Raw genomic sequence first — 11,697 nt, forward strand, 5'->3', positions numbered from 1 at the left:
CACTAAGTACTGTCTGACTCTTTTGCCACCCATGGAGTGTATCCTGTTAGTCTCCTCTCTTCATGGGATTTTCTAGGCAAGAATACTGAAGTGGGTTGCCATTTCCTTTTCCAGAGGATCTTTCTGACCTAGGGATCAAATGTACTGGCGGGTAGATTCTTTACTACTGAGCCAACAGGGAAGCCCATCGTTGTTAATACTGTATTGTATATTTGAAACATGCTAAGAGAATAAGTCTAAAGTTCTTGTCTCACAGGAGAAGAGAATTTTAACTATGTGTAGTGATGAATGTTAACTAAAGTTACCTTAGTGATCGTTTCACAATATGTACAAATATAAAATCATTATGTTGTATACCTGCGATGAAACAATATGGTTTTAAATCAGGACAAGAAAAATTTAACATAAAAAGTTCTCTGCCATTTGAGCCAACACCCTGCTTTCCTTTAATATACATTTTTCATCTCCATTGTACATTATCAAGATCTCCTTAGAAGATACAGGAATGTCTACTCACAATAAAACAAAAACAAACAAAAATTACGATTTCCTCCTGGCACCAGCAAAGTAACTCCTTAGGAGATAACATTCCTTCCTTAATCTCTCAAGAGGTCACAGTGACCCACCACTCACTTTATTGGCCTCTGTAAACTGTCAGTATATTACTCTGATGTAAAACCCTTTATCTCAAAAACGTATAACTGTTCTTTGACTTCTAATTGGTGAAATACTCTCCAGAGCTTTCTGAAAGACTCTCTCCTGGGTTATAATCACATTGGCTCAAATAAAATTTTCCACTTGTTTCTTAGGTTAACTATTGGCTAATTTCTTCATCCACACCTGAAACTAATACAATATTATATGTTAATTATATTTTTTAAAAATCTAAATAATGCAAGTAGGGTACTGCCTCCTCTAAGATAATTAGTATATTGTGCAAAATCATCCTTAGCACAATTAAATAAATTAAATAAATGCAGCTTTTAAAAAATCAGTTATGAAAAATGAAAAACAAAGGGGCCCACAGACTTACTGAAATAGAGAGAATCTTTTTGTTGGGGTCAAAGCTCACTAATTGACTTTAATGTAGTTATGAACAGAGCAATAACAACAGGATGACAATGAGATAAGTTTAAACATCTAGAAACATGGTCCTTTAGAGAAACATCTTCCATGTTTCTCCTTTGGGAGACAAGAGTAGAGAAACTATTTCTTTTCCAGTTTCATGCTCACCACATTCCAAGCCCGGGAATCAGCCAACCAAGTGTTGATAGGATGCAAATAGAAAGCTTGAAAAAAGAGAAGATTAATCAGAAAGAAAACAGAGTATATAAAAAAAGAAGTAAAAAAGAGAGAAATAATCCACTGTCAGAAATAGTTACACTGTCAGATTTGAGTTTTCCAGATACTTGAAAAAATAAGTAACATCAAACAGGATATATGGAGAAATAAAGAGAATATTTCTTCTTTGATACATATTTTTAATACACAGTGATCTGAAACAAAACAAAAAAAAAAGCTTAAAAAAAGGAAAAATTAAAGAAAAAGTTATTATTTTCACTCAAAACAGTTAAGCAACAGAATCTTGTATCTCACTTAAAAGAAAACTTTTCAAAGGTTTCATACAGTCAAATAGACACTCACATTATACATATGAAATAAGAATGATTATTGCATGCAAATTTCTCTTACCTAAAAATTTGCTGTAATATTCATTCCATTCTGGAAATGAATAATGTGCAGATATCACATCACTCATGGTATACAATAACCAGTTCTCCAGCCTCTGTATAAAAGTCATACTATCTGTCAGTCTTGATGTAACATCAGGAATATGTGAAGAAAGCATAAGAAGCCCAGCACACAATCTCTCAATGACTTTTTCATAGGAAAATTGCAAAGAATATATAAATGGAATATTGATGAGTTCAACCACTAATTCTCCACAAAGGCTTAAAGGGTCAGCACACAGATATCAAACTTAGCTGTCTGTAGCCTGCTGAGTAACTCCTTTGTGACAGCACTATCACATACTCTTTTGGCTGTTGCTAAAAAAAAAATTTTGATCATTTTTATCAGTTTTACTTGCCTGTCCCATCATGAAAGTTTTGGCAGTTCAAAAGAAAGTGTGTAGAGACCAGCACTGAATTATCCCATGAAACTTTCCTTGCTTACTGGAAGTTGAAGAATCTCCACATTAAAGGGAATCTTGGATCATCAAACAAAAAACTTGTTGAAGGTACCAGGATAGTTAGCTCATGCCCATGAAAATGGAGTTCATCCAGAATAACTTTTAAATTAATCCAGTGACTAAAATCCACGAGCCATACAAGTACCTTCCCAGTAGTCCTTCTTTTCAGGGTCAAAAAACAATATACGTAACATGAAAAGGACACAGAAGCCTTTTACAGTTTTCACGACATTAACTGTGCTCAAACAAAATCTGGGTTAAACCAAGTGCATGAAACTCACAATCCAAAGATTCACAGTCAATTTCTAGAAGGTTGGACTAAACTTTAAGTTGAGTTCAGTTCAATTCAGTTCATTTGCTCAGTCATGTTCGACTCTCTGCGACCCCATGAATCGCAGCACACCAGGCCTCTCTGTCCATCACCAACTCCCTGAGTTCACTCAGACTCACGTCCATCGAGTCAGTGATGCCATCCAGCCATCTCATCCTCTATCATCCCCTTCTCCTCCTGCCCCCAATCCCTCCCAGCATCAGAGTCTTTTCCAATGAGTCAACTCTTCACATGAGGTGGCCAAAGTACTGGAGTTTCAGCTTTAGCATCATTCCTTCCAAAGAAATCCCAGGGCTGATCTCCTTCAGAATGGACTGGTTGGATCTCCTTGCAGTCCAAGGGACTCTCAAGAGTCTTCTCCAACACCACAGTTCAAAAGCATCAATTCTTCGGTGCTCAGCTTTCTTCACAGTCCAACTCTCACATCCATACATGACCACAGGAAAAACCATAGCCTTGACTAGATGGACCTGTGTTGGCAAAGTAATGTCTCTTCTTTTCAATATGCTATCTAGCTTGGTCATAACTTTCCTTCCAAGGAGTAAGCATCTTTTAATTTGAGTTGTGTACTTTGCATTAAAGATTAAAAGGAAATGCAACTGCTTTGACGGAAAGAAAAATATCACTAAAGTCAATAAAATGAGTTACAAAGAAACCCCTCAGAGTGAGAGTTTCCAAACTTATTTTCAGTTCAGTTCAGATGCTCAGTCATGTCTGACTCTTTGTGATCCCATGAATTGCAGCACGCCAAGGCTCTCTGTCCATCACCAACTCCCGGAATCCACCCAAACCCATGTCCATCGAGTCGATGATGCCATACAACCATCTCATCCTCTGTCGTCCCCTTCTCCTCCTGCCCTCAATCTTTCTCAGCATCAAGGTCTTTTCCAATGAGTCTTTAGTTGATATCAAAAAAGGGCATGTGAAGTTAAACATAAATTCATAATAATTTCCAAATAATGTTAAGAAAATCCATCATCATCTCATGTGTATTCAATGAAGACTAAATTTGTTTGGCAAATAAATAAATAAATGGTGAATAGATGGGGAAATAATGGAAATAGGAAGAGACTTTATTTTGGGGGGCTTCAAAATCACTAAAGATGGTGACTGCTGCCATGAAATTAAAATACACTTGCTCCTTGGAAGAAAAGCTATGACAACACAGACAGCATATTAAAAAGCAGAGACAATACTTTGGTCAACATTACTTTAGACAACAAAGGTCCATCTAATCAAAGCTATGGTTTTTCCAGTAGTCATGTATGGATGTGAGAGTTGGACTATAAGAAGTCTGAGTGCTGAAGAATTGATGCTTTTGAACTGCAGTGTTGGAGAAAACTCTTGAGAGTCCCTTGGACTGCAAGGAGATCCAACCAGTCCATCCTAAAGGAAATCAGTCCTGAATATTCATTCAAAGGACTGATGCTCAAGCTGAAACTCCAATACTTTGGCTACCAGATGCAAAGAATTGACTCATTGGAAAAGACCCTGATGCTGGGAAAGACTGAAGGTGAGGCGAGAAGGGGACGACAAAGGATAAGATGATTGGATGGCATCACCGACTCGCTGGACGTGAGTTTGAGCAAGCTCTGGGAGCTGGTGATGGACAGGGAAGCCTGGCATGCTGCAGTCCATGGGATCACTAAGAGTTGGACACAACTGAGCATCTGAACTGAACTGAGATTTTTTTTTTAATATTTTGGATATTTTTCTCTGCTTTTATTTGAATGTTTGTTTGAACAGGATAGTCTCTGTAGTGTTTTTCTTACTGATAAATCTACTAAATATTCAGATAAGAATGAGGCCATCACTTACTGCCAGATGGAGTGACAATGCATACTTTTATATGTAAAGGCAGAGAGATTTAGATCCAAATGTTCTGATGCTGAATTCAGTACTCTTCCTGCTAAATCACATCTACCTTTAAGAGAAACAGATAAATATATCTTTTCACTATTAGTGAAGCCTATTCAAACTCTAGTTCTCATCAGACTTATGTTATGTTGAGAAGAGATACTTTATTAATAGAGTGAAGAAAGGAAGTCATGAAGAACATAACTTGATAATATTATCTTTCTATCCAGCAAATCTAATTGTACTATCTTTGCCTTCTTGTTCTAAAATAATTTTTATAATATAAAATTCCATTTTTTGCTTGAATTTTTGCAACTTGAATTCACTACACTCTGTATAAATGAATCCAGTGATATTTAGGGACATTTGCTTAAAAAGTCTATTTTCTTTAAGCAATTAAACAATAGGAATATATAATGATAACGTTGTCATAAGAATAATTGTCTCTTAACAAAAATATAATTGTGTAATTATCCAATTGTTTACTATTTCTACACATTCTACTCCAAAATTGTAAGTCAATCTATTTACATTTGTAGACTTCACCATTATAGTCATTTACATACCTAATCTGGAATTACTACAGAACCCTTATGGTCTCACTGCTTCAAATCCTTCACACATGCAATTCACTTTCCATAGAGAAATTTTGCTGCAGTTTAAGTTGTGTCTGGGACTCTCTGGGACCCCATGGACTGTAGCCCGCAAGATTCCTCTATCCTTGGGATTATTCCAGCAAGAATATTAGAATGGGTTGCCATTTCCTTCCCCAGAGGATCTTCTTGACCCAGGAATGAACCAGTGTCTACTGAATTTCCTGCTTAGCAGGCAAATTCTGTACCACTGAGTCACCTGGGAAGCTAGAGAAACTTCATTGATTTTTTTTTTTAATTCTCTTTCACAAATTATCTTACTTCAGTCAAATGTTTTGATAACTATGTCTTGTATAGATATTAAAATCTATACTCTCTGAAATGGCCTACAAGATGCTGACTTGATTTTTAATCTTAGGTTGTTCCACATTCCTTCTCCATTGATATCAGCTTTTTTGAGGTTTTCATGGCAAGAATTTCTTCTCTGGAATGACGTCAGCAAGACTACAGAATAGGAGATCTCTACTGTCATCCCCACAGAACAATGATTTTGGTAGTTACCTCAGGATGAGCATAACTTTCTGGGAATCTGAAAGCCCAATGGAGAAGTTTCAGCCCACCATGGGAGCAAATAATCCCAAGAATGTATGCATTGAAGAGGATAAGATGAACAGTTTTGCTTTTTCTGTCACTTCTTCCCAATTATCATGGTTCAGTGCCACAAAAGATCCATGTAAAATGGAATTTCTCCCATATGGGGAAAGTGAAATTGTATGAATTTATGAGTCAGTGCATGGTGTCCCAGCAATAAGGAATGCCTTTTTTTTTTTTTTTTACCTTGCCAAGATTACTGAGTGATCTGCAAAGCTAAAGGGTTACAAGAGGCTGGTATCATTGCTGAATCTTAGAACTCCTCAAAGCAATACCACTAACCACTTTGTGGTTCTTCTTACTAAAAATTTGCAGACTCCATCATGTGGACTTCCCACCATCTCCTTGGACACCTCATCTGCAGACCAGTCTGAGTGGCCACAGGCTTCCCCAGTGCTTCATCTATCTCACCCACACCACTCTGCTCCTCCTCCCTGACCCACAGAACCATCTCCTTTGTGCACTGCCATGGACAGCAAGAGTTAGCAAATGCAGAAATCTGACCCATATCTGTAGTACTGGGAGAATACTCACAACCTTGAACATTTCAGGACTCTATCCTTAAGAAGACAAATGGGAAACTCTCAACATGGGGCTGGTATTGTGGGATCAAAAGGAGATACACAACTTATATAAATCCCCCCACAAGAGGGAGAAATCAATGTGGAAGAGACATTGGGAGGTCATCTGTGGGGTCACAAAGAGTTGGACATGACCAAGCAACTAACACTACACTGCTATTACTATTTAAAACAGTTAATATAAAATTTTCAAGGCATTTTCACAAAAATAGGAAAAACACTCCTAATATTTTTATAGAGCCATAAAACACCCTGAATCACCAAAACAATCCCCAAAAGAAAGACAAAGCTGAAGATATTACACTTCCTGATTTCAAGTTATGTTACAAAGAAATAGCAATCATGAGCTGAAACGACACTGGCAAAAACTATGGGCAAAGACCACTGGAACAGAGTTGAGAGTTTAAAAAAAATGTAAGAGCTGAGAGCTAAAAAAAAAATGTAAGAAATATGGGCAACCAATATTCAACATGAGTTCCAATAACAATAGATGGAGAATGGATAATCCTTTCGAAATACAATGTAGGAAAACCACATTACCATGTCCAGAAGAATGAAACTGGACCTCTACCAAATGCCACTCACAAACTTAGCATGAAATGGATAAAGAATTAGACATAAAAACAAAAACCTAAAGCATTCCTAGAAGAATAAATAGGGAACATGTTCCTTGATATTGGTCTTGGCAACAGTTTTTTGGATTGACCCCCAAAGCACAGCAATAAGAATAAAAGTAAACAAGTGGGACAACATCAAAATAATAAGTTCTGCACAGCAAAAAAAAGAAAGAAAGAAAGAAAGAAAAGGCAACTGACAGATGATATCAGCAAGCCACATACCCAATAAGGCATTAATAGCCCCAAAATACAAAGAACTCATATGTCAAACCCAATCTCCCAATTTACTTTGCTGTACCGCAGAAATGGTGGCTCAGTGGTAAAGAATCCGCTTGCCAAGCAGGAGACAAAGTTTCAGTTCCTGGATTGGGACAATCCCCTGGAAGAGGACATGGCAACCCACTCCAGTATTCTTGCCTGGAGAATTCCAAGGACAGAGGAGCCTAGCAAGCTACAGTTCAGTGGGTCACAAAGACTGAGACATGACTGAGCAACTGAACAACAACGACAGCAGAAATTAACACAACATTGTGTAAATCAACTATACTCCAATAAAATTTAATTAAAAAAACTCATACAATTAATAGTAAAATAATCTGATTTAAAACTGATCAGACACATTGAATAATTTTTCCAAAGAAAATATATATATGCCCAACAAAAAAATTGAACTGTATTTCTAACCCTCACAGAAATGCAAATCATACGCACTTTGATATATCAGCTAACACTGTTAGAACCAGTTCAGTTCAACCACTCAGTCATGTCCAACTCTTTGTGACCCCCTGGAATGCAGCATGCCAGGCTTCCCTGTCCATTACCAACTCCCAGAGCTTACTCCAAGTCATGTCCAGCAAGTCAGTGATGCCATCCAACCATCTCATTCTCTGTCATCCCCTTCTCCTCCCACCTTCAATCTTGCCCAGTATCAGGGTCATTTCAAATGAGTCACCTCTTTGCATCAGGTGGCCAAAGTACTGCAGTTTCAGCTTCAGCATCAGTCCTTCCAATGAATGTTCAGGACTGATTTCCTCTAGGAAGGACTGGTTAGATCTCCTTCCTGTCCACAGGACTCTCAAGAGTTTTATCCAACACTGCAGTTCAAAAGCATAAATTCTTCAGCACTCGGCCTTCTTTACAGTCCAACTCTCACATTCATACATAACTACTGGAAAAATCATAGCTTTGACTAGATGGACCTTTGCTGGTAAAGTAATGTCTCTGCTTTTTAATTGGCTGTCTAGGTTGGTCATAACTTTTCTTCCAAGGAGCAAGTGTCTTTTAATTTCATGGCTGCAGTCACCATCTTCAGTAATTTTGTAGCCCCCAAAAATAAAATCTGTCACTGTTTCCATTGTTTCCCCATTTATTTGCCATGAAGTGATGGGATCAGATGCCATGATCTTAGTTTTCTGAATGTTGAGTTTTAAAAGTATGAAAAGGGTGAAAATAGGTACTTGTATGTCATCATGTTATATGATTTGCTGATATTATATACGAGAGAATTGTATGTAAGGGTACAAAAGGACATCTCTCAGGGAAATAAATGCCAGGAAGTGAGAATGTGATTTTAGGATCTCAGTCTACTCAGCCAAGTTTAGAGCCAGAATCTAGAACATTAATAGAAATGGAGTGGGAATCAGAAGCAAAGAACCTAGGGAGGAAACAAAATTTAGAAACAAAAGGTCAATGGCAATACAACGTGAATTGCAGAACTGATGTTTCTCTGCTCCATAGACTGCATATTATTCTAAGCCCCAACTGTACTGCTTTTTAAAATATTACGGTTGATATCCTCATAAATACATGGATAATTTAGATCTGAGATTACAGATGAATCATTATTTTTGGTAAAATATGTTGAATATAGCTGAAATAAATACCTCCTTCACCATAAAAGACAGCCGCATTTAGAAATTAAAGCATAGAATTTCATGGATCGTTTTTTGTTTATGACACATAGAACTTGACATTGTGTTCATATATATATGCACATATGTATAAAATATTTGTGTATACCTGTGATAATTTAAAATTTTTATTTTAAATTAAGTCTTGATATGGAAGAAATTTGAGCAGGATTTCCTAACATAATGATGTATGAGATGTAACTAGTTTAAATATAAAGTATTTTAGAACATGTTATTATAACAGACTTTACGCCAAAGAATTGATGCTTTTGAACTGCGGTGTTGGAGAATACTCTTGAGAGTCCCTTGAACTGCAAGGAGATCCAAACAGTCCATTCTGAAGGAGAACAGCCCTGGGATTTCTTTGGAAGGAATGATGCTAAAGCTGAAACTCCAGTACTTTGGCCACCTCATGCGAAGAGTTGACTCACTGGAAAAGACTCTGATGCTGGGAGGGATTGGGGGCAGGAGGAAAAGGGGACGACAGAGGATGAGATGGCTGGACGGCATCACTGACTCGATGGACGTGAGTCTGAGTGAACTCAGGGAGTTGGTGATGGACAGGGAGGCCTGGAGTGCTGCAGTTCATGGGGTTGCAAAGAGTTGGACACGACTGAGGGACTGATCTGATCTGATCTGAGGAAAGCCAGACATCATAAAAATCCAGGAAAAAAAAAATTGCCTATTAAAACTAAACTGGAAAAATAAAGCATGTTACAAAGGTTTAGGCTCTGCATACCTAAAATTATTAGCAAATTGTTTATTTAATACAATGATGTATAGATGATTTAAATAGGCAAATATTAGTGTTTAAGAGAAGTTCCAGTTTCTATAAAATAGAATAAATTTACTTATTTATCAGAGTAGTTCTTTTGAAAAAAACAGAAAATTCAGAAATAAGGTATCAAAACCTTGAATTACTTAAGTTCCTTATGTTAACATAATTTTATATTATGTAAGATATCTTGATTTTGGCATAAAATGGTGAAAGATTCAATTATGGTTTTTATTTATTTTTTTAATTTTATTTTATTTTTAAACTTTACATAATTGTATTAGTTTTGCCAAATATCAAAATGAAACCACCACAGGTATACATGTGTTCCCCATCCTGAACCCTCCTCCCTCCTCCCTCCCCATACCATCCCTCTGGGTCGTCCCAGTGTTCTAGCCCCAAGCATCCAGTATCGTGCATCGAACCTGGACTGGCATCTTGTTTCATACATGATATTTTACATGTTTCAATGCCATTCTCCCAAATCTTCCCACCCTCTCCCTCTCCCACAGAGTCCATAAGACTGTTCTATACATCAGTGTCTCTTTTGCTGTCTCGTACACAGGGTTATTGTTACCATCTTTCTAAATTCCATACATATGCGTTAGTGTACTGTATTGGTGTTTTTCCTTCTGGCTTACTTCACTCTGTATAATAGGCTCCAGTTTCATCCACCTCATTAGAACTGATTCAAATGTATTCTTTTTAATGGCTGAGTAATACTCCATTGTGTATATGTACCACTGCTTTCTTATCCATTCATCTGCTGATGGACATCTAGGTTGCTTCCATGTCCTGGCTATTATAAACAATGCTGTGATGAACACTGGGGTACACGTGTCTCTTTCCCTTCTGGTTTCCTCAGTGTGTATGCCCAGTAGTGGGATTGCTGGATCATAAGGCAGTTCTATTTCCAGTTTTTTAAGGAATCTCCACACTGTTCTCCATAGTGGCTGTACTAGTTTGCATTCCCACCAACAGTGTAAGAGGGTTCCCTTTCCTCCACACCCTCTCCAGCATTTATTATTTGTAGACTTTTGGATCGCAGCCATTCTGACTGGTGTGAAATGGTACCTCATAGTGGTTTTGATTTGCATTTCTCTGATAATGAGTGATGTTGAGCATCTTTTTATGTGTTTGTTAGCCATCTGTATGTCTTCTTTGGAGAAATGTCTATTTAGTTCTTTGGCCCATTTTTTGATTAGGTCATTTATTTTTCTGGAGTTGAGCTGTAGGAGTTGCTTGTATATTTTTGAGATTAGTTGTCAGTTGCTTCATTTGCTATTATTTTCTCCCATTCTGAAGGCTGTCTTTTCACCTTGCTAATAGTTTCCTTTGATGGGCAGAAGCCTTTAAGGTTAATTAGGACAATGTGGAAGAAATGGACAAATTCTTAGAAAAGTACAACTTTCCAAAACTCGACCAGGAAGAAATAGAAAATCTTAACAGACCCATCACAAGCACGGAAATTGAAACTGTAATCAGAAATCTTCCAGCAAACAAAAGCCCAGGTCCAGACGGCTTCACAGCTGAATTCTACCAAAAATTTAGAGAAGAGCTAACACCTATCCTGCTCAAACTCTTCCAGAAAATTGCAGAGGAAGGTAAACTTCCAAACTCATTCTATGAAGCCACCATCACCCTAATACCAAAACCTGACAAAGATCCCACAAAAAAAGAAAACTACAGGCCAATATCACTGATGAACATACATGCAAAAATCCTTAACAAAATTCTAGCAATCAGAATCCAACAATACATTAAAAAGATCATACACCATGACCAAGTGGGCTTTATCCCAAGGATGCAAGGATTCTTCAATATCCACAAATCAATCAATGTAATACACCACATTAACAAATTGAAAAATAAAAACCATATGATTATCTTAATAGATGCAGAGAAAGCCTTTGACAAAATTCAACACCCATTTATGATGAAAACTCTCCAGAAAGCAGGAATAGAAGGAACATACCTCAACATAATAAAAGCTATATATGACAAACCCACAGCAAACATTATCCTCAATGGTGAAAAATTGAAAGCATTTCCTCTAAAGTCAGGAACAAGACAAGGGTGCCCACTTTCACCATTACTATTTAACATAGTTTTGGAAGTTTTGGCCACAGCAATCAGAGCAGAAAAAGAAATAAAAGGAATCCAAATTGGAAAAGAAGAAGTAAAACTCTCA

General features: G+C 37.2%; 1 pseudogene; it reads right to left on the reverse strand.

The window, feature by feature from the left end:
* Positions 1–5,504, reverse strand: part of LOC102283506 (UDP-glucuronosyltransferase 2C1-like) — a 33,450-nt pseudogene extending 27,946 nt beyond the window's left edge.
* Between the last annotated feature and the right edge of the window lie 6,193 nt (positions 5,505–11,697).

Source organism: Bos mutus, chromosome 6, assembly GCF_027580195.1.
Source record: "Bos mutus isolate GX-2022 chromosome 6, NWIPB_WYAK_1.1, whole genome shotgun sequence".
Lineage (NCBI taxonomy): Eukaryota > Metazoa > Chordata > Mammalia > Artiodactyla > Bovidae > Bos > Bos mutus.